The 27,750-nt window shown below is 44.3% G+C and overlaps 1 protein-coding gene and 1 long non-coding RNA gene across 2 annotated transcripts in view; one reads left to right on the top strand and one right to left on the bottom strand.

Moving 5' to 3' along the window:
• The window catches only part of LOC122814941 (zinc finger protein 850-like), a 476,075-nt gene that overhangs the window by 397,624 nt on the left and 50,701 nt on the right, over positions 1-27,750 (top strand). The window lies entirely within an intron of this gene.
• LOC122815400 lies at positions 658-14,184 on the bottom strand. The gene is made up of 3 exons (XR_006366952.1): positions 14,171-14,184; positions 3,534-3,539; positions 658-730 (listed from the first exon to the last, which is right to left on the bottom strand). It is a non-coding gene; the product is annotated as an uncharacterized LOC122815400 (long non-coding RNA).

Here is a 27,750-nt window from a genome sequence, read left to right as displayed (position 1 = left end):
GCAATAAGGGCCTTAAACTGTCAATTTCATATGCTTAAGTATCAGCAACATGTCATGGGATTGCTTAAACAGAAAATGTTATTAAATTCTGAATGTGCAGAAAACAAGGAAATGCAGGATTTATTGTATGCAGCAGAACAAGTTGGAAAACATACTTTGCAATGTGGTTTTGCTTCTTTGGAGGCCTCCTGCAGGGCCGCAGTTACGGGTTCTGTAATTAGGAGGCATGCTTGGTTAAAGGAACAAAATCTGCGTGATCATGTTAAAAGTTAAATTACTGGATGCACCTTTACAGCATGATACTTTGTTTGGTGTTAAGGCAGAAGAGATGTTAAAGAAAATGGAGGACAAAGCTAAATCTATGCAAACTGTCAAAAATTATTTACAGGTAGAGCGACCCAGGTGTAGTAGACACTGGCCTACAAAAAATTGGTCCTTTCCTGTGTCAGACAGACCTCAAAGGGGCAGACCCAGATGCCCTGGGGGCAGATCCAAGGTGCAAGGTCCTTATAGGCCCAAGCAATGGGGTGCTTCAACCTCCAAAGCTGGAGAAGATAGATCACAAACCTACAGAAAACGGTCCCAATGACTTCCCACTGCCGGCACCAAGCACTTATTTTCTGGCAGCACCCTTAGGGGGAAAATTAGCACTTTTTGCTCAAAACTGGCACATCATAACCCAGGACAAGTGGGTTCTAAACATAGTGTCACAAGACTACAAGTTCCACTTCTACCAAAGGCAAACAGCTGGCCATATCTGCCAAAAAATCAATGGGCAGAGGCACAAAAACAAGTCTCATCCCTCATGGACATGGGGGCCATTCAACAAGTACCATAGCAAGAACAGGGACAAGGATTTTATTCAAGACTGATGTTCATCGTGTTACCCTGCTGCAGTCATCACACTTGGGTTATCCTGCCATCAGGCGGTCCCGCAGTCGGCCCGAATTCCAAAGTCTTGGTCTGGCGTCGGTTGCTGTCGCTTCTTCCCTGATTTCAGTGTGTCAGGGGTATATAAGAGGCATCCAACGCCATTTTCTTCAGTTTTTCTTGCCGCGCGGTGCCCGAAGCAGAAGCAGTTCGCAAGTGCCGGTCGGCTGACACCTGAGATTTTCGATTTGAATTTCAGTCCGAAGTCTTCATTAAAGCTAAGTACCCCGTTGGGGAACATTTTCTTGCCTCAGTCCGATGTCAGAAAAAGTTAACAATTGCATTTCTTGTGGGAAGCAAATACCTCATAAGGAATTCCACTCCTATTGTATTCCTTGCCTAGGCCCAGACCACGACGTCACAGGTTGTTGGTTTTGCGCTAGGTTTAATAAACGAACTATCAAACACCGTTTTGACTTTGCACAGCATTACTTTGGTAGGAACTTTAATTATATCATGCCGTCGGAGCAGCCGACGACCGCCATTCATAAAAAACGCAAGGATAAGGACAGGCAACCTAGGAATAAGCCAGACACCGAGACCTCAGTTGGGCCTGTCGCCGGTTCTCCGGTTTTCAGTGAGGTGCCTACACAGCCCCTGACGACCGCAGAACTGGAACCCCAGACAGCTGCGGATTCCCAAGCGGAGTCTACTAGGCCGACGCAGCCATCTACCGACACCGGAGCAGAACTAGACACCAGTGCAACGGAAACACCTTCGGTTGCAGAAGGTGTCTTCAGACCAACTACACTCACCATTAAATCTTATGCTAAACTTAAAACTCCTTTAAAACCAAAGAAAACTGTACATCAGTCTACAGTTCAAGGCCCCATGCCTAAGAAACAGATGCTTAAGATGGTTGAAGATTTGATTACCCTTATCAGGGGTTCCCATCCCCCTCCTGATAAAAGACCAAGACAAGAGGAGGATTATGCATCCTCTGACCAGCTTTCTCTCTCCTCAGATTCTTCTGAGGAACAGGATTACACTTTTCCACCTTATGAGGATTCTGATGCTGAAGATTCTATTCCCTCAGCATCTCCCCCTGAAGACTACTCCTTTGGGGAAACTTTACATACCATGAGGGAACATTTCCACTGGGAAGGCCAGGATTACTCAGATTCTAAGAAAAGGCTCCGAGAGTTCCTTTTACTACCCCAGCACAGACCTCTTGCTATACCTCCTGTTTTAGAAATTGTGGTATGATGTTTATTTGGAGTCTAGTTTAAATCCGGACTCTCTACCTCCTGCTCCAGCCAAACCAGACAGATACTACAGAGTACCTGACTCACACAAATTCCTTTATAAAAGCCCTTCTATGGCTAAAAATCCTGTGCCCTCTGAAAGGGATTCCAGAGCCCTAGATAGATGGGGAAAGAAAATATACACCTCAGCAACTCTGGCTATGAGAGCATTAAATTGCCAGTTTCACATGTTGAAATATCAACAATTCCTTATGTCTCAGTTAAAACAAAAAATGAGCACACATTCAGAACAGCCTGAATTCAAGGAAATGCAGGATCTGTTGCATGCAGCTGAACAGGTGGGCAAACATTCTTTACAATGCGGATTTGATTCATTGGAAGCTTCCTGTAGAGCAGCTGTTACTGGCTCTGTCATACGTAGACATGCTTGGTTAAAAGAACAAACCCTCGTTAATCATGTTAAAGCAAAATTTACAACAGGATGTATTATTTGGTGTTAAAGCAGAAGAGGTTTTAAAGAAAATGGAGGATAAGGCAAAGTCTATGCAAACGGTCAAGGATTTTTTGCAGGTACAACCCCCTCGTTTCAGCAGAAATTGACCAACAAAAAACTGGTCCTTTCCAGCTTCAGACAGATCACAGAGGGGCAAATACAGACGCCCAAGAGGCAGAGGCCAGTCACAGGGCCCTTACAAACCTCACCAATGGGGTTCTGCTACCCAGAAAGGAGGAGAAGACAGGCCCCAAGCTAGCAGAAGACAAACACAATGACTCCTATCCTCAAACTACCAAGCAAATCTCTCCTGGCAACTCCCTTGGGAGGAAAACTAGCATTTTTTGCAGACAACTGGCACATCATCACAAAAGACAAATGGGTTATAAACATTATCTCTCAAGGATACAGATTCCACTTTCATTCCTTACCAAGGATCAAAGGAATGCCAAACCTGCCACCAAATCAATGGGCAGAGGCACAAAAACAAATTACAGCTCTCATGAACATGAGAGCCATTCAACAGGTACCTGCACAGGAGCAAGGACAAGGATTTTACTCAAGACTCTTCCTAGTCCCAAGAAAGGACAAAGCATGGAGACCCATTCTGCATCTTTCAGTTCTGAACACCTATCTGCAAGTACCAAAATTCAAGATGCTAACACTACAGCAGCTTCTTCCCATGCTGGGCAAGAATGCTTGGCTAGTCACTTTGGACCTCAAAGAGGCATACCTGCATGTCCCTATCAGACAAAATTGCAGAAGATACCTCCGCTTCATTGCAGGTTCAACGCATTATCAATTCTCTGCACTGCCCTTTGGCTTATCTACTGCGCCCAGGGTCTTCACAAAATGCCTGGCACCAGTAATTGCAATACTGCAGACAAAGAGGAATTCAAATATACCCATACCTGGACGACTGCCTTATTCAAGCAGAAAGCAAGGACATTCTTTTAAAGCATCTGGCATTTGTCAAACACCTTCTAAGTTGCCTAGGGTACACAGTAAACGAAAAGAAATCAAAACTAGTACCCTCACAAAACGTAATATTCCTGGGTGCCAGCTTGAATACAACGGCCCAGATGGCTTATCTCACGCCAGACAAGCAACAACAGCTGTTTCAATATTTCAAAATAATGGCAACAAAGACCCAACTCCCTGCAAGAAAAATTCTGCAGGCCTTGAGATTCATGGCATCTTGCATACTACTAATACCATTTGCAAAACTGCATATGAGGAAATTACAATGGTACCTGAAAAGTGTATGGACTCAGCACATCCACAGCTTGGAAACAATGATACCACTCATTCCCTGCCTTCAACAGGAGTTTCTGTGGTGGGCACAGGCATGTCACCTCAACAAGGGTCAGCCTTACACCTTACCCACAGTCAGGCAAACTATGACAACAGATGCATCGGACTATGCCTGGGGAGGACACATGGCAGGGCAGTGCATTCAGGGCAAATGGACTACAAATCAGAGACACCTGCATATCAATCAAAAAGAAATGCTAGCAGTGCAGAACGCCCTAACAGCTTTCAAGGACCTTCTACACCCAGGACAACTACTAATAAAGACGGACAATACCACAGTTATGTGGTACATAAGCAAGGAGGCACACATTCCTACCCTCTATGCAGGCAAGCAATGACCTTGTGGAACACTGCATTGTCTTACCAGGTACAATTACAAGCACAATTCCTGCCAGGAAAGAAAAACACATTGGCAGATGACCTAAGCAGAAACATCATGGATCCACACGAATGGAAACTAGATCCACAAGTATTTGCAATGATAGTTCAAAAATGGGAACGCCCAGACATAGATCTGTTTGCCAGCCCCCACAACCACCAACTTCAAAAATTTTGCACAAGGACTTTCCATCCACTAGCTTGGAAAGTGGACGCCCTCTCATTCAGTTGGAAAACATTAGACAGGCCACAAATGATGCTCGTTGCACCAGACTGGCCACGCCAGCATTGGTACCCAATTTTAAGGAACATGGCCCACGGCCCACCATGGATTTTGCCACAAATTCCTCACCTGCTCACCCAGCGAGACCATCAGAGTCTACACAGCCAGCTCAAGACTTTAAACCTGGCTGCATGGCAAATTACCTAAACAACCAGGCAATACCTTTATCCATAGCTGTTATGGATGTCATTCTGGAGGCCAGGAGGCCCAGCACCAGGAAAACCTATTCAGACAAATGGAAAAGATTTTGCACCTGGAACCAGGCTAAAGGCCTAAACCCCCTTGATCCAAACATCCCTCAGATTCTACAATATTTAACTGAGATGTTACACAAAGGACTTTCCTTTTCATCTATTAAGATCCACGCCTCAGCAATTTCAGCTCATTACAGCATGGATCCTCCTTTATTTTCACATCCACTCCTAAGACAGTTCCTCAGAGGGGCTAAGAACTTAAGACCGCCAAGGAGAGATCCAACACCTACTTCGGATCTCAACTTTGTTCTGGAAAAGTTTACACTGCCGCCCTTTGAACCAGCTTTTTCAGCTGATTTAAAATTTCTCTCATGGAAAACTGCCCTACTACTAGCAATAACCTCAGCTAGAAGAGTCTCAGAGTTACAGGCACTAATGGCAGTGGAACCTTTCATCATTTTTCATCAAGACAGAGTTTCTCTACGAACTAATCCTTCCTTCATGCCAAAGGTGGTATCCAGTGTGGCCTTAAACCAAACCATTCACTTGCTCACCTTCTTCCCAAATCCCCAGAACAAAGGAGAAAGACTCCTGCACTCTTTGGACATTCACAGGCAATTATGTTACTACTTGGATAAAACTAAGGCTTTCAGAAAAACTGACCAGCTTTTTGTAGCCTATGCTACAGGATCACAAGGAAAAGCTATTGCATACGTTTCTGCTACACACATCATGGGAAACCAGTACCTGCTAACATTAGGTCCCACTCCACCAGGGCTACAGCTACATCAGCAGCCTTTCTCAGGGGAGTGCCAACCAAGGATATTCTGGAAGCTGCTACTTGGAGTTCAGTGCACACCTTCACCAAACACTATCACTTACTTCTATACTCTAAGACTAGAGCTGGTTTGGCCACTGCAGTTTTGCAGGGCCTACTAGCTTCTTCTAACCCTGTTTGACTCCACCTCCCATCCTTAGCTTTGGGATTCAACCCAAGTGTGATGACTGCAGCAGGGTAACACGATGAACATAGTACAGTTTTGTACCTACCATAAATGTAGATGTTCGAGTGTTCACCCTGCTGCAGTCCAGGTTACCCTCCCTCCATCCCCTCTAAACTAGCTGAACTTATCTCTACCACTTTATCCTATACTACCCCTGTGGTGTATTTGCTTGTGCCTAAGGGTTTTGTTTGATTTTTATATAGCCATATGTGTGTATATATATATATATATATATATATATATATATATATATGTGTGTATATGTATATATATATATATATGTGTGTGTGTGTATATATATATATATATATATATATATATATACATATATACATATATATATATATGTGTATATATATATATATATATATATATATATATATGTGTGTGTGTGTGTGTGTGTATGTATATATATATATATATATATATATATATATATATATATATATATATATATATAGCCTACCTATTGGGGCACCTGACATCTGGGGCAAGAAAAACTGAAGAAAATGGCATCGGATGCCTTATATACCCTGACTGACGTCAGGGAAGAAGCAACAACAACCGGCCGGACCAAGACTTTGTAATTGGGACGATTGGGGACGCGCTGACGGCAGGATAACGTAAGTGTGATGACTGCAGCAGGGTGAACACTCAAACATCTACATTTATGGTAGGTACAAAACTGTACTTTCTTGGTACCCAGAAAGGACAAGGCCTGGAGACCGATACTGGACCTATCTATTTTGAACACTTTCCTGGATATTCCAAAATTCAAAATGTTGACTTTGCAGCAGCTTCTGCCCATGCTGGGCAAGAATGCTTGGCTTGTGACTTTAGACCTAAAAGAGGCATACCTGCATCTTCCAATCACAGTCATGCAGAAGATACCTAAGATTCAAGGCTGGTTCAATGCATTACCAATTCTCTGCACTGCCCTTTGTCTTATCTACTGCGCCCAGGGTCTTTACAAAGTGCCTAGCACCAGTAATTGCATTCTGCAGACAAAGAGGAATACAAATATATCCTTACTTGGACGACTGTCTCATTCAAGCAGAGAACAAGGACATTCTTCTTCAACATCCGGTGTTTGTGAAAATCCGGTGTTTGTGAAAAGTCTTCTAACATGCCTAGGCTACACAGTCAACAAAAAGAAATCAAAACTAGTACCCTCACAAGAGATAATATTCCTGGGTGCAAGCTTGAATACAACTGCCCAGATGTCTTATCTCACGCCAGACAAACAAAGGCAACTGACTACCTATTTCAAAATATTGGCAGCAAAGGCCCAGTTATCTGCAAGAAAAATTCTGCAGGCTTTGGGCTTCATGGCATCCTGCATCCTAATAATTCCATATGCAAGACTGCATATGAGGAAACTTCAATGGTACCTAAAAAGTGTTTGGACTCAACATTGCCACAGCCTGGAAACAGTCATTACTCTCATTCTCTGCCTGCAACAGGAGTTTCGATGGTGGGCGAAGGCTTGTCACCAGAACAAGGGACAGCCATTCACATTACCTCCAGCCAGGCAGACACTAACAACGGATGCATCAGACTATGCCTGGGGAGCCCACATGGCAGGAAGATGCATTCAGGGCACATGGTCCTCAAACCAAATGCATCTACATATCAATCAAAAAGAGATGTTAGCTGTTCAAAATGCCATGACAGCTTTCAAGGACCTACTGCATCCGGGACAACTACTGATAAAGACAGACAACATCATGGTCATGTGGTATATAGACAAGTAGGGGGGAACACATTCTTACCCCCTTTGCAGACTAGCCATGACCTTGTGGGACACAGCTTTGACTTACCAAGTACATCTGCAGGCACAATTCCTGCCAGGAAAGGAAAATACTCTGGCAAATGAACTAAGCAGAAATCTCATGGATCCCCACGAGTGGAAGCTGGATCCACAAGTCTTCAGCATGATAACAAGGAAATGGGGATGCCCGGACATAGATCTATTTGCCTCCCCTCTCAGTTACCAACTAAAAAGATTCTGCACAAGGACTTATCACAGACAAGCATGGAAAGTGGACGCCCTATCTTTCAGCTGGAAAAACCTATCAGTATATGCCTTTCCGCCACTGCCTCTCCTCCCCAAGGTGCTCCTAAAGGACAGACAGGAGAAACCAAATATGATACTAATTGCCCCACACTGGCCACGCCAGTACTGGTATCCAATACTAAGAAACTTATCTCTATGCCCAGCTTGGACTTTACCTCAAATACCTCGACTACTGTCCCAGCAAGACAATCAGATCATGCACAGCCAACTCAGGACATTAAACTTGGCAGCATGGCGAATAATGTAGTCACACAAAAAACATCTCTCAGTAAAGCTGTGATGGATGTCATTCTGGAAGCCAGAAGGCCTAGTACTAGAAAGTCTTATGCTGGAAAATGGAAGAGATTCTGTGCCTGGAACCAGGCACAAGGAACTGATCCAGCGGTACCAAATATTCCTCAGATTTTGCAATACTTAACTGAGATGCTGGACAAAGGCTTATCTTTTTCATCAATAAAAATTCATGCCTCTGCCATTTCGGCTCATTACAATACAGCACCACCACTTTTTTCTCACCCTTTATTAAGGCAGTACCTCAGAGGAGCCAAAAATGTAAGGCCCCCAAGGAGACTACCAATACCTGCATGGGACCTCAACTGTGTCTTGGAAAAGCTCACCCTGCCTCCTTTTGAGCCAGCTGCCACTGCTGATATGAAGTTTTTATCTTGGAAAACAGCCCTGCTCTTAGAAATTTCTTCTGCAAGATGAGTTTCAGAGCTACAGGCACTCATGGCTGTGGAACCTTTCATCATTTTTCATCCAAACAGGGTCTCCCTGAGGACAAACCCAACATTTATGCCTAAAGTAGTGTTCAGTGTGGCTCTTAACCAAGCCATCCATCTGCCAACCTTTTACCCAAATCCACAGAACAAGGGGGAGAGAATTCTGCATTCTTTGGACGTACACAGACAGCTTAGATTCTACTTGGACAGAACCAAAGCTTTCAGGAAGACAGAGCAATTACTAGTGGCATATGCTGCAGGATCACAAGGAAAGCCTATCTCAAAGCAGACTATATCTAAGTGGTTAGGCCACTGCATTCGTTTTTGCTACTTACACCATGGCAAGCCAGTGCCTAAGGGCATTAGGCCTCATACCACAGACATTTTAGAGGCAGCTACTTGGAGTTCAGTGCACACCTTTACAAAGCATTATCATCTGCCACTCTACTCTAAATCCGGGGCAGGCTTTGCCACTACAGTTCTGCAGGGCCTCATAGGCATTCCTACTGCTGTCTAGTTTCAGCCTCCCAACCACAGCTTTGGGAATCTACCCAAATGTAATGGCTGCAACAGTGAAACACGAAGAACATAGTACAGTTGTGTACACTTACCATAAATGTAGATGTTTGAGTGTATTCACTGTTTGCAGTCCAGGTTACCCACCCGCCTTCCCCCTTTTTTCTTTTGGATCTTATCTTTCCTTCTCTGATTTATACTACATGTTCATCGTGTTACCCTGCTGCAGTCATCACACTTGGGTTTTCCTGTCGTCAGGCGGTCCCGCAGTCGGCCAGAATTCCAAAGTCTTGGTCCGGCGTCGGTTGCTGTCGCCTCTTCCCTGATGTCAGTGCGCCAGGGGTATATATAATGCAACCGACGCCATTTTCTCCAGTCTTTCTTGCCGCGCGGTGCCCGAAGCAGAAGCAGTTCGCAAGTGCCAGTCAGCCGACTCCTGAGATTTTCGAATTCGAATTTCAGACCGAAGTCTTCTATAAAGCTAAGTACCCCTTTGGGGAAACTTTTCTTGCCTCAGACCGATGTCAGAAAAAGTTAACAATTGTATTTCTTGTGGGAAGCAAATACCTCATAAGGATTTTCATTCTTATTGCATACCTTGCCTAGGCCCAGACCACGACGTCAGTACTTGTCGGTTTTGTGCTAGGTTTAATAAGCGTACTATTAAAAGACGCTATGATTTCGCACGACACTACTTCGGTAGGAAATTTACCTACACCATGCCGTCGGAGCAACCGACTACCGGCGTGCACAAAAAACGCAAGGATAAGGACAGACAGCCCAGGCCTAAGCCAGATTCCGAGGCCTCGGCTGAGCCGGTCTCCGGTTCTCCGGTCCTCAGTGAGGCTCCGACGCAGCCCCTGACTACCGCAGATCTGGAACCCGAGACCGCTACGGAATTTTTGGCGGAATGCATCAGGCCGATGCAGCCATTTAGTTCAGGCCCTTCCGACGACATTGCTACAAAGGACGTCGGTGCTACAGAAACGCCATCGGTTTCTGAAGGCGTTTTCAGACCGACGACCCTCACCATTGAAACGTTTTCTAAGATGAAGACTCCTACTAAATCTAAAAGGACTGCAGTTTAGTCTCCTGTTCAAGGCCCCATGCCTAAGAAACAGATGCTCAAAATGGCTGAAGATTTGATTTCTTTAATCAGGGGTTCCCAGCCCCCTCCTGACAAAAGGCCTAGACAAGAGGAAGATTATGCATCCTCTGAACAAGTGTCCATTTCTTCAGACTCCTCTGAGGACCAAGATTACTCCTTTTCTCCTTATGAAGATTCTGATGCTGAGGACTCTATTCCCTCAGCTTCTCCTCCTGAAGACTACTCCTTTGGGGAAACTTTACACACTATGAGGGAACATTTTCACTGGGAAGGTCAGGACTACTCTGACTCGAAGAAAAGGCTCTTTTACTCCCCCAACACAGACCACTTGCCATCCCACCAGTTTTGGACATTGTGGATGATGTTTACTTAGAATCCAGTTTCAACCCAGACTCTCTACCTCCTGCTCCGGCTAAGCCTGACAGATACTATAGAGTGCCTGATTGATTCCCACAAATTTCTTTACAAAAGCCCTGTAGCTGATCCAGAGACTATCTCCCAGGGTCCCAAGGGGGCTAAGGCTTCTATGGCTAAAAACCCAGTACCTTCTGAGAGGGATTCCAGAGCACTAGACAGGTGGGGGAAAAAGGTTTACATCTCAGCCACACTAGCTATGAGGGCACTGAATTGCCAATTTCACATGCTTAAGTATCAGCAATTTCTAATCTCTCAGTTAAAGCAAAGAATAACCACTCTTCCTCAACAATCTGAATTGAAAGAAGTACAGGATCTGTTGCACGCCACTGAGCAGGTGGGCAAACATACCTTACAATGTGGGTTTGATTCTCTGGAGGCCTCCTGCAGAGCAGCTATCACTGGGTCTGTTATACGTAGGCATGCTTGGTTAAAGGAACAAACTTTGCCTGATCATGTTAAAGCAAAACTACTAGATGCTCCCTTACAGCAGGATGTTCTTTTTGGAGTTAAAGCAGAAGAAGTTTTAAAGAAAATGGAGGATAAGGCAAAATCTATGCAGACAGTCAAAGATTTCCTACAGGTACAACCCCCTCGCTTCAGCAGAAACTGGCCAACAAAAAACTGGTCCTTTCCAGCTTCTGACAGACCACAGAGGGGTAAATACAGATGCCCAAGGGGCAGAGGACAACCACAAGCCCAGTATAAACCTCGCCAATGGGGCACTACAACACAGAAGGGAGGAGAAGACAGGTCCCAATCCACCAGAAGGCAAACTCAATGACTTCCACCTCATCTGGCCAAGCAATACTCTCTTGGCAGCCCCCTTGGGGGGAAAACTAGCACTTTTTGCAGACAACTGGCACATTGTCACAAAGGACAAATGGGTCCTAGACATAATTTTACGAGGATACAGATTCCACTTTCACACCTTGCCAATGAAAAGAGGAATGCCAATCCTGCCACAAAATCAATAGACAGAGGCACAAAAGCAAATTACAGATTTCATGGACATGAGAGCCATTCAACTGGTACCTACTCGAGAGCAAGGCCAAGGATTTTACTCAAGACTCTTTCTAGTGCCAGAAAGGACAATGCCTGGAGACCAATTCTGGACCTTTCAATTCTAAACACTTACTTACAAGTACCCAAATTCAAGATGCTAACACTACAGCAGCTACTTCCCATGTTGGGCAAGGAAGCATAGCTAGTAACGTTGGACCTCAAGGAGGCATACCTGCATGTCCCTATCAGACAAAGTTGCAGAAGATACCTCCGTTTCCTTGCAGGTTCAACCCATTACCAATTCTCTGCACTGCCCTTTGGCTTATCTACTGCGCCCAGAGTCTTCACAAAATGCCTGGCACCAGTAATTGCATACTGCAGACAAAGAGGAATTCAAATATATCCTTACCTGGACGACTGCCTCATCCAAGCAGAAAGCAAAGACATTCTCTTACATCATCTGGCCTTTGTAAAGCATCTACTAAACTGCCTGGGGTACACAGTAAACGAAAAGAAGTCAAAACTAGTACCCTCACAAAAATGACATTCCTGGGTGCCAGCTTGAATACAACGGCCCAGAAGGCTTATCTTACGCCAGACAAGCAACTACAACTGACTCAATATTTCAAGACAATGGCAACAAAGACCCAATTAACTGCAAGAAAAATTCTGCAGGCCTTGGGCTTCATGGCATCTTGCATACTAATAATACCATTTGCAAAGCTGCATATGAGGAAATTACAGTGGTACCTAAAAAGCGTATGGTCTCAACACAGCCACAGCTTGGACACAATGATATCTCTCATTCCCTGCCTACAACAGGAATTTCTATGGTGGTCACAGGCATGTCACCTCAACAAGGGTCAGCCTTTCACCTTGCCCCCAGCCAGGCAAACTATCACAACAGATGCTTCAGATTACGCCTGGGGGCACACATGGCAGGGCAATGCGTTCAAGGTCTATGGACTGCAGATCAAAGAAATCTGCACATAAATCAAAAAGAGATGCTAGCTGTACAGAAAGCTCTGACAGCCCTCAAGGATCTATTACATCCATGACAACTGGCAATACAGACGGACAACACCACAGTAATGTGGTACATAAACAAACAAGGGGGTATACATTCCTACCCTCTATGCAGGCAAGCAATGATCTTATGGAACACAGCTCTGGCTTACCAAGTTCAGTTACAAGCTCAATTCCTGCCAGGACAGAAGAACACATTGGCAGACGACCTCAGCAGAAACATCAAGGATCCCCACGAGTGGAAACTAGATCCACAAATATTTGCAATAACTCAAAAATGGGGCCTTCCACACATAGACCTGTTTGCCAGTCCTCAAAACTATCAACTAACAAAATTTTGTACAAGGACATTTCACCATCAAGCTTGGAAAGTGGACGCACTGTCTTTCAGTTGGAAAAACCTGACAGTGTATGCCTTCCCTCCATTGCCTCTCCTCACAAAGGTTCTTCTGAAAGTCAAAAAGGAGAGACCACGACTGATTCTCATAGCCCCAGACTGGCCACGCCAGCACTGATACTTGCTATTGAGAAATATGGCCCACAGCCCACCATGGATATTGCCTCAAATCCCCCATTTGCTCACACAACAAAACAATCAGATTCTACACAGCCAGCTCAAAACTTTAAATCTGGCTGCATGGCAAATCTACTAAACATCCAATCAGCTCCTCTTTCCCAAGCAGTTCTGGATGTTATTCTGGAAGCCAGGAGGCCAAGCACCAGGAAGGCTTATTCGGACAAATGGAAAAGGTTTTGTGCCTGGAACCAAGCTAAAGGCCAAGACACAATTCAGCCTCACATGCCTCACATTCTACAGTATTTAGCTGAGATGTTGCACAAAGGACTTTCTTTTTCCTCCATTAAAATCCATGCTTCAGCTATTTCAGCTCACTACAACACGGATCCACCTTTATTTTCACATCCTCTTCTAAGGCAGTTCCTCAGAGGGGCAAAAAACATTAGACCACCCAGGAGAGCTCCTACACCAACATGGGACCTCAATTTTGTTATGGAAAAACTAACGCTACCTCCCTTTGAACCAGCTTTCTCTGCAGATCTTCAGTTCCTATCATGGAAGACTGCCCTGCTGTTAGCAATAACTTCAGCTAGAAGAGTCGCAGAGCTACAGGCACTAATGGCAGTGGAACCTTTCCTCATTTTTCATCAAGACAGAGTTTCTCTACGAACTAATCCTTCCTTTATGCCTAAGGTGGTTTCCAGTGTGGCTTTAAATCAAACCATCCACTTACCCACCTTCTTCCCAAATCCACAGAACAAAGATGAGAGACTCTTGCATTCCTTGGACATTTACAGGCAACTTCGTTACTACTTGGACAAAACTAAGGCTTTCAGAAAATCTGACCAGCTCTTTGTATCCTATGCTACAGATTCTCAAGGGAAGGCTATATCAAAACAAACCATTTCTAAATGGATAGGTCATTGCATACGTTTCTGCTATACCCATCATGGGAAACCAGTCCCTGCTACCATTAGGTCCCACTCTACCAGGGCAACAGCTACTTCTACAGCTTTTCTCAGGGGGATTCCAACCAAGGAGATTTTAGAAGCTGCAACTTGAGTTCAGTACACACCTTTACTTTATAGCCTCCACTAACCCTCTCTGATACCTCCCCCCTTCCTTAGCTTTGGGATTCAACCCAAGTGTGATGACTGCAGCAGGGTAACACGATGAACATAGTACAGTTTTGTACCTACCATAAATGTAGATGTTCGAGTGTTCACCCTGCTGCAGTCCAGGTTACCCTCCCTCCATCCCCTCTGATCTACTGGCTAAATCTCTTCAATACCTTACTGATGTATTTGCTTATAGCTGAAGGGATTTTGAGTTTGTGCAGAGGTTACTCCATTTGGTACTAATTTCTGACCACCTTTTTGGGGGCACCTGACATTTGGGGCAAGAAAAACCTGAAGAAAATGGCGTCGGTTGCATTATATATACCCCTTGCGCACTGACGTCAGGGAAGAGGCGGCAGCAACCGACGCCGGACCAAGACTTTGGAATTCTGGCTGACTGCTGGACCGCCTGATGACAGGATAACCCAAGTGTGATGACTGCAGCAGGGTGAACACTCGAACATCTACATTTATGGTAGGTACAAAACTGTACTTTATGTGGTGTACTTGCTTATAGATGAAGGTAAAATTTATATCTGTGTATTTCTAAATATAGATGTATAAAATTTGGCTACACTTTTTGGGGGCACCTGACATCTGGGGCAAGAAAAACTGAAGAAAATGGCGTCGGCTGCTTTTTTTATACCCCTGACGACCAGACATCAGGGAAGGGGTGACAGCAGCCGACGCAGGACCCAAGATTTTGGAATTCAGGCCAGCTGAGGGCGACCTGCCAGCAGGATTACCCAAATGTAATGACTGCAACAGTGAATACACTCGAACATCTACATTTATGGTAAGTGTACACAACTGTACTTTCTAGCATGCCTAGGGTACACCATAAACGAAAAGAAGTCACAACTGGTACCCTCTCAAATAATTACATTCCTGGGTGCAAGCTTGAATACAACTGCCCAGATGGCTTACCTCACGCCAGACAAACAAATGCAATTGACAGCATACTTCAAACAAATGGCAACAAAAACCCAGTTATCTGCAAGACAAATTCTGCAGGCTTTGGGGTTCATGGCATCCTGCATTCTACTAATTCCATATGCAAGACTGCATATGAGGAAACTTCAGTGGTACCTAAAAAGTTTATGGAGTCAACATTGTCACAGCCTGGAAACAATGATTCCTCTCATTCCCCGCCTACAACAGGAGTTTCTTTGGTGGGCAGAGACATGTCACCAAAACAGGGGACTGTCATTCACTCTATCCCCTGCCATCCAAACCCTAACTACAGATGCATCAGACTATGCTTGGGGGGGGGGGGCACCTTGCGGGGGGATGCATTCAGGGCAAATGGAGCCCAAACCAAATGCATCTGCATATCAACCAGAAAGAAATGCTAGCTGTTCTGAATGCTCTCACAGCCTTCAAGGACTTACTTCATCCAGGGCAACTACTGATAAAGACGGACAACACCACAGTTATGTGGTACATGAACAAGCAGGGGGGTACCCATTCCTACCCCCTTTGCAGACTAGCCATGGCCTTGTGGAACACAGCCTTGACTTACCAAATACATCTTCAAGCTCAATTCCTGCCAGGAAAGCAAAATACTCTGGCAGACGACCTAAGCAGTAATCTTATGGACCCGCACGAATGGAGACTGGATCCACAAATCTTCAGCATGTTAACACAGAAATGGGGGAGCCCAGACATAGTTTTGGGGAGAGGCAAATAGATCTATCAGTTGAACAAATTCTGCACAAGAACTCATCACAAAAAAGCATGGAAAGTGGATGCTCTATCCTTCAGTTAGAAAAACCTATCAGTCTATGCCTTTCCCCCTCTGCCTGTACTCTCCAAGGTCTTACTAAAAGTCAGACAGGAAAAAACAAAAATGATCCCAATTGCTCCGGACTGGCCTCGCCAGCACTGGTGCCCGCTTCCAATGAATATGTCACACCTTCCTCCGTGGTACTTGCCTCAAACACCTCATTTACTGTCTCAGCAGAACCATCAAATTCTGTACACTTGGCTCCAAACTCTGAATCTTGCAGCATGGCTAATCAACTAATTATTCAAACCACATCTCTCAGTAAACCTGTGATGGATGTCATTTTGGAAGCCAGAAGGCCTAGTACTAGAAAATTTTATGCTGATTTCCTTCACTATACTCAAAAGCCTTTGTGGTGTATTTGCTTTTAGTTGAAGGTAAATTTTATGTTTCTAAGGTGCATTTATGCATTTACAGTTTATATATATTTTTGCTCCCCATTTGGGGGGGCACCTGACATCTGGGGCAAGAAAAACTGATTAAAATGGCGTCGGCTGCATGTTTTATACCCCTGACGACCTGACGTCATGGAAGAGGAGACAGCAACCGACGCAGGACCCAAGACTTTGTTATTCAGGCCAACTGAGGGCAACCTGTCAGCAGATTACCCAAATGTAATGATTGCAACAGTGAATACACTCGAACATCTACATTTATGGTAAGTGTACACAACTGTACTTTCCCATCCCTCAGTAAGCCAGTGACGGATGTCAATCTGGAGGCAAGGAGGCCTATTACTAGAAAATCCTATACTGAAAAATAGAAAATATTCTGTTCCTGGAGCCAAACTCATGGGATGGGCACAGCAGCATACAATTTACCTCAAATTTGTCAATGGTTAACTGAGATGCTTCAAAAGGGCCTTTCCTTTTCCTCCATCAAAATTCATGCCTCAGCCATTTCAGCTCATTACAATACAGAACCACCCCTCTTCTCTCATCCACTGCTGAAGCAATTCCTCAGAAGGGCCAAAAATTTAAGACCACCCAGGAGAGCCCCTACTCCAGCCTGGGACCTTTACTTTGTATTGGAAAAAGCTCACTCTACCTCCCTTCGACCCAGCTGCAAGTGCAGAGTTGAAATTCCTTTCTTGGAAAACAGCTTTCCTTTTAGCCATCACTTCAGCAAGAAGGGTGTCCCTTAATCAGTCCATTCATTTGCCAACTTTCTTTTGTAATCCACAGAACAAAGAGGAATGAATACTTCACCCCTTGGACATGCACAGACAACTTAGATTTTACTTGGACAGGACTAAACCTCTCAGGAAATCTGAACAGCTGCTGGTTGCATTTGCTGCAGAGGCAGAGGGGAAAGCTATTTCAAAGCAAATCATTTCTAAGTGGCTTTGCCATTAAATTAATTTCTGCTATAAGCACCATGGAAAACACTACCCCACAGGGGATAAGACCACATTTAACCAAGGATGCATCTACCTCTTCAGCCTTTCTCAGAGGTGTCCCTACCAAAGACATCCTAGAAGCTACTACCTGGAGTTCTGTACATACCTTCACCAAGCATTACCGCTTGCCAATTTTTTTTTTTTTCTAAATCCAGAGCTGGCTTTGCCGCTGCAGTCCTGCAGGGCCTTATAGGTGGTCCTAATGCTATCTAATTGCCTCCTTCCCATCCTTAGCTTTGGGAATCTACCCAAATGTGATGACTGCAACAGTGAAACGTGAAGAACATATTACAGTTGTGTACACTTACCATAAATGTAGATGTTCGAGTGTATTCACTGTTGCAGTCCTGGTTACCCTCTCTCCAGCCCCCTGACTTCTATTGTCTTTACCTCTATTCTTGTTTACTATGCTTAAAGCTCTCTGGTGTATTTGCTTTTTATTAGAGGTGTAATTTTGTATATAATTGCTTCCCATTATGGGGCATCTGACATCTGGGGCAAGAAAAACTGATAAAATGGCATCGGCTGCATGCTTTATACCCCTGAATACCTGACGTCATGGAAGATGAGACAGCAACCAACGCAGGACCCAAGACTTTGATAATCAGGCTGACTGAGGGCTACTGCAAGCAGATAACCAAAATGTGATGACTGCAACAGTGAATACACTCGAACATCTACATTTATGGTAAGTGTACACAACTGTACTTTCTGCAGCTGGTTTGTAGGTTTATAGTGATTCCTTCAAGGAATGCACACTCAGAAAGAGGCAACTGAAAGGGGAGTAGTGCTTTAATATTTTTTGCTGTTAATTTATTGTTTTTCTTGTGTTGTTGGAGATGCATGACAGTTTGATACTGTAGGGGGTAAGGTAATGGGTGTAAATATTAACAATGGTGCAGCTGTGTGGGGGACTGCATACAGGGGTAGGGTGTACTGCCATATGAGTAAACGTGGAGGGGATGTGGGAGTTGTAAAACACTTTTCTGAGCTTTGTGTAGTATGCAGGTAGCATACTCCAAGGTGTAGGCCGAAGACCGTGCTTGTTCCAGCCAATGATGATATGCAGTTTTGTAGTATACTGTGGGAGTACTAAAAGTACAAAATATGTGGATGCTGAGTACTGACACAGTAGCTGTGAATGTAGTAGTGTGAGTTGCGTTTCTTTTGGGGGTGGGGCCAAAGTAGCAAAGTCCTGAGACCGGCATAGAATTACCTTATCAGCATTCCTTCACGGTGGTACTTTCTGACTAATGTGTCAATACACCTTTTGTAGTACTTAAAAGGTGGGATAAATGTTGAAACCTCTGCAATAGTAGTGTAAGGTTGGAAGTGAGAAGCACTCAGTATTAGTGAGCCGTTGCACTTTGTTGGCTAGGGATCCAGTGGGTTCTGCAAGAAACACTTCTTCCAAATCCACGAACAGTACCAAGATTAATCATCTGATGCATTACAAATTAAAAAAAACTAAACAGCCATAAAAATGCTTTATGAAAAAAAAATCACAGTAAGCACTTTTGCTTCATTACATCTGAGTGATGCCTCCAGGTGCATCTGCAGTTGGTCATATTTGCATCAATAATTCCAGAGCCATGCTATGTACAAGGTTTTAAAATATTTCATCTTAAAGCTTACACACTGGCAGACTCAACTGCATTAATATTTCACCTCTGTCTATTGCAGGTAAAGAGAGATTAACTGCTGTTTTTATATTAACTTGTATAGATATAATTTTCACATTTTACTACATATCTCAAAAACCAAGTAACACAGATAGAACTCCTTAGCCTCATATGAAAACTGTCAGCTAGATCAATAAAATGCTGGTGACAGTATGTGTGTAACTTGAGTGGTTGCTGAGATATTGTAAGATCTTTATAAAATATTACAAACGTAATAGTTACTGTTTCCTGTGACTTATAAAATTCAGTTTAAGACCTAGAACCTAAAGAATACTACCACTGTAAAAAATAGTTTGTGCTGAAGGATTAGCCATTTATACTGCTTTCATGACCCCTATGGTTCCAGAGATAAACATGAACATTTTTTGAAATGTGAGAACATAATTTGATTCTGTCAAAAGGTTTAGGCTCTGCCCATTGGAAGTTAAAGTGCAAATGTCTTGGGCTCCGTTGGAGTGAATGAGTTAAGATTGTACTTCAAACTGTAATAAGATTGGGACTTCGACTGTAAAAAGTCTGACGATAAGGGTAAAAGCACTTGCTGTGATATTTTCTAATAAAATATTTCTACAACTTTTTGTCAAGAAATGTATCTTGTCTGGGCGAGAAATCTCTATGGGATGTAAAAGCTTTTGCCTTTCTTCTATTATGGGTTTTCCCCTTCCTATATATGTAGCTGGGTGCTTATGCCTGGCCTGAGCTACGTTTGTGTTGCGGATGGAATAGCCTATACACACCAGCTGACATAAGGGGATGTCTGCGGACAGTAGTAGGTGACTGCAGTCATGTCTTATTGGATGTCCTTTTATAGGTTTGTGCTTGCCTTTGGGTTGCAGCCTACACATACTACCCTCTACTATGTATAGGGCAGATATTCAGTAGCCACAGGTACATTTACTTGATAGGATCAGTGTACATAACTGGAAGGGAGAGTGGTGAACAATGGATGTTCTTTGTGTTTCACTGTTGCAGTCATCACATTTGGGTTATCTGCTTGCAGTAGCCCTCAGTCAGCCTGATTGTCAAAGTCTTGGGTCCTGCGTCGGTTGCTGTCTCATCTTCCATGATGTCAGGTAGTCAGGGGTATAAACCATGCAGCCGACACCATTACATCAGTCTTTCTTGCAGTGCGGTGCCCGAAGCAAAAGCAGTTCGCAAGTGCTGGTCAGCCAACTCCTGAAATTTTCATTTTCGAGTTTCAGATCCAAAGTCTTCAACTAAGCTAAGTACCCCGTTGGGGATCCTTTTTCTTGCTCTAAACCGATGTCAGTAAAAGTTAACAGTTGTATTTCTTGTGGAAAGCAAATACCTCATAAAGATTTTCATTCATACTGCATTCCTTGCTTAGGCCTAGACCATGACGTACCTCGCTGTCGGTTTTGTGCCTTATTCAAATCTCTTTCTATTCGTCGTTGGTTTATTTACGAATGTAAATATTTTGGTACTTGGTTCAGTTATCCAGAAATGGCTTTGATAAGCTACCCGACTACCGACATTCCAAAAAAACACAAAGATAAAGACAGCGACAGATTGCATAGGTCCAAAGCTGCCGACGACACTTCTCCTAAGCTAGTCGCCAGTTTGCCGCTTTCACAGCCCCTGATACCCACTACTTCAGATTCGCAGGCCTCTACTCAGACCCATTCGGAGTCCGGTATGCCGTGAGATGCTTCTTCGACTGTGGAACCTGCAGATGTCTTACAACTTAGATTTTACTTGGACAGGACTAAATCTCTCAGGAAATCTGAACAGCTGCTGGTTGCATTTGCTACAGGGGCAGAGGGGAAGGCCATTTCAAAGCAAACCATTTCTAAGTGGATGGGCCATTGCATTCATTTCTGCTATAAGCACCATAGAAAACCTACCCCACAGGGGATAAGACCGCAATCCACCAGGGCTGCATCTACCACTACAGCCTTTCTCAGAGGTGTCCCTACCAGGGACATCCTAGAAGCTGCTACCTGGAGTTCTGTACATACCTTCACCAAGCATTACCACTTGCCAGTTTTTTTCTAAATCCAGAGCTGGCTTTGCCACTGCAGTCTTGCAGGGCCTTATAGCTGGTCCTAATGCTATCTAATTACCTCCTCCCATCCTTAGCTTTGGGAATCTACCCAAATGTGATGACTGCAACAGTGAAATACGAAGAACATAGTACAGTTGTGTACACTTACCATAAATGTAGATGTCCGAGTGTATTCACTGTTGCAATCTTGGTTACCCCCCCTCCAGCCTCCTGACTTCTATTGACTATACCTCTGTTCTTGTTTATTATGCTTAAAGCTTTTTGGTGTATTTGCTTTTTTGTTGGAGGTGTAATCTTGTATCTAATTGCTTTCCATTATGGGGGCACCTGACATCTGGGGCAAGAAAAGCTGATGTAATGGCCTCGGCTGCATGCTTTATACCCCCTGACTACCTGATGTCATGGAAGATGAGACAGCAACCGACGCAGGGCCCAAGACTTTGATAATCAGGCTGACTGAGGGCTACTGCAAGCAGATAATCCAAATGTGATGACTGCAACAGTGAATACACTCGAACATCTACATTTATGGTAAGTGTACACAACTGCACTTTGTCACATCCTGTGATGGGCCTGTGACTCCCCTAAAGTCAGGAGAAATAATATGATGTATGGCACAGTTAGTGTACATGGAGGCAGTGTGTTTGCCTGTGTGGGCTGTGCACATACAGCTGACATCCCAGATACCTGCATATGTTCATCCAGTTTTCTGTTCAGGGTACTTTGTCTCCCCTGCCTTAGAGCAACAGTAGGTATAACACCTTCACATGGATGATGGCTGTACACATGGGTAGTCCCCCCCCCATCAGTGTTACAACAGAGTAGGGGTATTGACAATACCGCCCAGTTGCAGGTGTAGCTGTCTCGGTGTATATCATGTATGGCCTCTCAAGAACTTGCATGTGTACTACTTTGGTACTGTAGAGTATCAGGCTCAGAGGTGATAATCACTGTAACTGTAAGATGTCCTTCCATATCACTGTTGCAGTATTCCATATATAAGGGTCTCCTGCCAAGGATAGCCTAACATCTGGCCATATACCAAAGCCTTTAATGTTTTACAGGTGTCGTATGTCACACATATTCTACCCATGCAGGCCGTAGGGCATAAAGGTGACATACAAATACACGCACTTCAAAACTTCTTTGCCACCAGTCAGAATGCCATCATCGAACATTGTTCTGAACACCCTTCTGTGCTGGTTACCCATTGGGGTACTTCCTTATCTTCTCCTTTATTTTAATGTTGTTGGTTTACATGTCCAGAAAGGGAAACATCTGTCCCCAAGACCCTACGTAATTGCCTCTCCTCCTTGTCTATTTACCTTGAAAATTGACATCTTAAGTTGTTGGCTTAGGGTGCTATAGTAGAGACTTCCCATCATGAGGGTCTGCTGCCAGCCAAGAAAAAGACAAAAATACTCAGTTCTGATACGGCTGCTGTCCATCCTCCCCTGGAAATCTATTTTAGTTTGGTGAAAGCCCGGAGGATCATCTGGTTGGAGTTTTGGATTCCTCTGCCACAACCCCATCAGAGGCCAGCATAGATGTGACTTCTCGCACGTCCTCAGAGGCTTTTCAAATGTCTGCTGCAGACATTGAGGGGGGAACCGTGGATGATTTATATCCAAGGGACCAGGAGGGATTCCACAGATCTTGGTACAGGAAGAGATCCTTGATAAAAGTGACAAGGGTTCAACCCTCTTAAGGTTTTTCATGTGGACTTCCCATAGAAAAAGAAATGGAAAACTAAACCTATTTCCCCTGCAGTTAAGGATCCCCAAAGAGAATGGCAGGATTTTACTCAGGGGTTTAACGCTTTAATATCATCTCTGTGCCTGCCCCTCCCTTGTCCCCTACTTCTGTTGAGACCTAGGGAGCGGGTTTCCTCTGAGGATCTGGATTCTGAGGAAGAATCCTTAGCATACATCTCTCAGACCCCTTCCCCCTTGGACTATGGGTCTGAGGAAGAGGATTCTATCAGTCCAGATTCCCCTTTAAAGAACTCTCCTTTGGGGACACTATTTCCCATATGATTGAATTCTTTAAGTTGGATTGTTCTCAGGTTTCTGAGATCCAGAAGAGGTATTATGAGCTGCTGCAGATGGAGTTTCCCAAGCCTTCTGCTGTATCTTCACTTCTTGCTGCCCTCCTGGATACCTTGTCATCAGCTTCTGTATATCCTGATTCACAGCCCTCAACTCCTAAGAAGCCTGACAGATTTTACAAGGTGCTTAATGATTGTGCATTCCTATATAAATGCCCTTCTGCTGATCCTTCAGTGGTATCTGTCTCCTCTGATAAACCTTCCAAGGTGTTGCCCTTGACTAAGTAGCTTCCTTCAGATAAGGACAGTAAGGCTATGGAGAGGTTGGGTAAAAAAAGTGTATACTACTGCCACCTGGCTTTTAGGGCTATTAATTAACTACCAGACTTGTATGACCAGGTATATTTTAGCCCTCCTTTCTCAGGTTGTTTCTGACCTTCTTGATTCTGAGGGGAAGGCTTTGGCTCGGTAAGTGCAAGAAAAAAGGATCTCCAACGGGATACTTAGCTTTAGAAGACTTCAACTTCAGTTCGGTACATGAAAACTCGGGTAGCGGCCGACCGGCACTTGTGCGAATTTCTTCTGCTTCGGGCTCCACGGCAAGAAAGACTGATGTAATGGTGTCGTCTGCCTTGCTTTATACTACTGACAACCTGACGTCAGTCCTCGCACGACAGCAGCCGACGCAGTAATACTACGTCTCTGGTATTTGGGCCAGCCAAGGGATAACCCAAATGTGATGACTGCAACAGTGAATACACTCTAACATCTACAATTATGGTAAGTGCACACAACTGTACTTTCTAGACATGTACCTCCTGATAAAATCTATGTAGGCCACTGTTTCTCATAAACCTCCTTTTCAGGGCAAACCAGGTTCTGTTTGACATTTGCTTCCCTTTTCCCTCGGCCAGGTTCCCTTATCCCTTCTAAATTGGTTAAGGATCACAACAAACTCTTGGGAGTTATGTCCATCATGCGCAAGTGGTATTTTATGGTTTTAAATCTCTTCCTCCCTTTCTTGGCATCCATCAACCTCCTCAAGAACAGCTTCCTCTTTTTCCAGATGTGCTTTGTTCTCTTTTGGCCCAGGGCACTATTCAGGTTGTGCCCCCTGCCCGAGTAGATTTTTTTATTCAAGAATGCTCCTGGTTCCCAAGAAGTAGGGCAGCTGGTGGGCAATTCTGGGCATTTCTCAGCTAAACACCTTTCTGAAGGTCCCCTGCTTTCAGATGTTGTTCCTTCAATCTTTATTTCCTCCTCCTTTTCTAACCTAGGCATTTCTGGTCTCTCTGGATCTTAAGGGAGCCTATATTCATGTCCTCATCCATCCTCTTTTCAAGAAGTTTTTGTATTTCTCCATTTTTTCTTTGCATTTTCATTTCTCTGCTTTGCCCTTTGGCCTCTCTACTGTCGTAAGGATATTCCCAAAATGCCTCACTCCTGTCATTTATTTTTGCTGGATGAGAGGGGTTCAGATCTTTCCTAATAATCTGCTCATTCAGGCCTCATCCCTTGGGGTTCTGCCTCAGGACCTCCAGATTACTATTTCCCTACTGCAAAATCTGGTGTTCCTTATAAATGTTCAAAAAATCAGTCTTGACTCCTTTTCAGGAGCATGTTTTTATTAATTTCTGGATCCAGACCATTCCCATACTGGCATCGCTGCCTTGCCCCTAAGGCTCTGTCTTTGATTGTATTTTTTCAGACTCTTCCTCTGTCTTCACTCATGACCAGGGTCTTTCTCAGCGTTCTCTGATTCATGGCCTCCACCATTCCTATTGCTGCCTGTGTCCAGGGACTGTATGAGAAAGCTTCAGTGGTACCTCAGATCTTTGTGGCTTCAACGTCACCCTCTGGCCTTCCCCGTTTCTTTCTTTTCTTCCTTCCCTGTCTCAAGCTTGAGCTTCAGTGGGGAATTCATCAGCTTTCTCTCAACCCAGGACTTCCTTTCCAGCCTCAGCCTCCAGTTCTGGCTCTAGAGCTCTCTTCTGATGACTCAGACATGGGTTGGGGGGCTTACTTTGGCTCTCTCAAGATCCAGGGTCTCTGGTCGCCTCGTCAGAGGTCAGACAGTATCGACATCAAGGGGATCAAGGCTATACATCTAGCTTACCCCCTTCATCCTGGGTCCCTCAAAGTTTTTGCCGACAATGCCACAGTGATGTGGTATGTCAACAAGCAAGGGGGTGCAAGGTTCTACCTTCTCTGCAGGCTGGGCTGTTCAGGTCTGGGATCTAGCCATCGAGTATCAAGTGATTCTTCTAGCTATTGTGCTCTGATGGAATGTATAGTGGCAGACTCTTTGAGCAGGTCCAGCACACAGGCTAATGAATAGATGCATCACAGAGATGTTTCTGTGCATTGTCCATTGGGGGGGGGGGGGGTATTCCTCAGGTAAATCTTTTTGCCTCCCATCTGAACAGACAAATTCCTCTATTCTGTTACGGAGTCCCAAGTTCTCTGGCTTGGAAAGTGGATGCCCCGTCTTTTCTTGGAAGGGGATGTTTCTTTATCCCTTCCTTCCCTTCCTCTACTTTTGAGGGGTTTGCACAGGGTCAGGCAAGACTCCCCCATAATCTTGCTAGTGACTCCATTTTGGCCCAGACAGCATTGTTTCCCCTTTCTTTCTCAATTGGTCAGGGGCAGTAACCACAAGTTACCTCACGGGATGGACCTTCTTACACAAGACAAGGGGGTTTCATCCATCCTCACTAGTCACCTAGGTTTTGATCCCTTTTAGGCACCTCTTTTCTGAGGATGTGCTTTGGGGTCTGCAGGAGGCCAGGAAACCCACTACCAGGAAATCATATTTGTCCAAATGGAAGAGATTTTCTGTCTGGTGCTTCTCTCGAAACCAGAATCCCTTTTCAGTGCAGGCTTCTGTGGTTCTCTTATTTGTGTGATCTGCACCATGCTGGGTTAGCATAGTCTTAGTTTAAAAAACATATATCAGTAATTTCTGCTTCTGCTGTAAGTTCCTCTTCTTGCCTCTAGATTGGAGGAAAACATTTCTTAAGGGTGTCCTTCATATCAGGCTTCCCAAGAAGTCTGTTCTGCCTTCCTGGGACCTCAGTTTCGTTTTGAAAAATTGGCTCTAGCTCCTTTTTTTACCTGCTGTATCAGCTTCCTTACAACGTTGTACTTGAAAAGACTACTGTTCTTATAGCTCTTACTTAGCTCTCATACCTGTTCCTTCTTTTTTAGTTTTTCACAGGGACAGGGTGTCTCTTGGAACTAATCCTCTTATGCCAAAGGTGGTCAGTGAGTTGTCTCTTAATCAGTCTTTTAACTTATCTTTTTTTTTTCTTTCTCCAAAATCTGCTAGCGAGAAGGCTCTTCACACCTTAGATGGGAGCCATTATTGAATCCCCAAATGATGTGGATACTCTACAAAAGAGCCTTACAGAAATGGATGCTTGGTGCCAGAGCCATGGGCTCAAGCTCAATGCCAAGAAATCTATAGTTATCCCCTTTGGGAAAAAAACATGTATCCGTGAATTACCATATAGGTGGCAGTACACTAAACACCGAAAGTGTGATAAGAGACTTAGGGACACAGGTGGACAGTGGTCTCACCTTCGATAACCACATCACCACAACAGTCAGGAAATCCTTCTATGTGGCACACCTCATCACTAAGGGCTTTTCATCCAGAAAAAAGGAGGTCATTGTCCCACTGTACTCATCCCTCATTAGACCCATTATAGAATACAACGCCCTGTTTGGTATGTACCTCTCAAGACATCTGCAACAACTGGAAAGGCCGCAGAAATACCTCACTAAAAGAATCACAGGCCTAAAGCAGATGCCCTACACTGACCGCCTTAAAAAGCTCCAGCTATACTCTGTCGCATATCGTCTACTCAGAGGCGATCTCTGCTTAACATACAAGGCCATGTCAAACCCAGAGCTGTTGGACATGCTACACTTAAAGAAATCCCGATCCCTCAGAACCACACGCTCCAGGGATCTAAACCTTGTCATCACAATCAACAAAACATGCTGGAGGGATAGGTTCCTGACCCAGAGACTCCCCAGACTCTGGAATAGATTGCCCATACATGTGAAGCAGAGTGCCTCTTTGGTCCTCTTCAAAAGGAACCTTGACGATTGGATGGGAGAAAGGAAATTCACCCCGGGGATCACGTCAGTCGCCCTGCTAGACAGGGGTCCAGGGAAGTAAATAGTGTGGGAAAAAATAGCCAGGGAATTGTTATGGCTAGGCTTGTATAGGCCCTAGGGCTGATAGCCTAGTACCAACCTATGAACCTATGTACATAAATAGCTCAAATATTATTTGGATAAGACTAAGGCTATTCACAAATCTGAGCAGCTGTTTTTTCCTTTCATCCCAGGTCTTTAGGCTTGGCAGTCTCTAAACAAACCATCTCTTCTTGGATTTCTAAGGTCATTTCTTTTCGTTATTCATTTCATAGTATATGTCTTTCATCTTTTGTAAAGTCTCATTTTACCAGAGCAATTGCTTCTTCTGGTGCCTTTTTC

This window comes from Protopterus annectens, chromosome 11.part0 (genome assembly GCF_019279795.1).
Source record: "Protopterus annectens isolate FY-2018-M chromosome 11.part0, PAN1.0, whole genome shotgun sequence".
NCBI lineage: Eukaryota > Metazoa > Chordata > Ceratodontiformes > Protopteridae > Protopterus > Protopterus annectens.
This window is presented reverse-complemented; position numbering and strand designations above follow the sequence as displayed.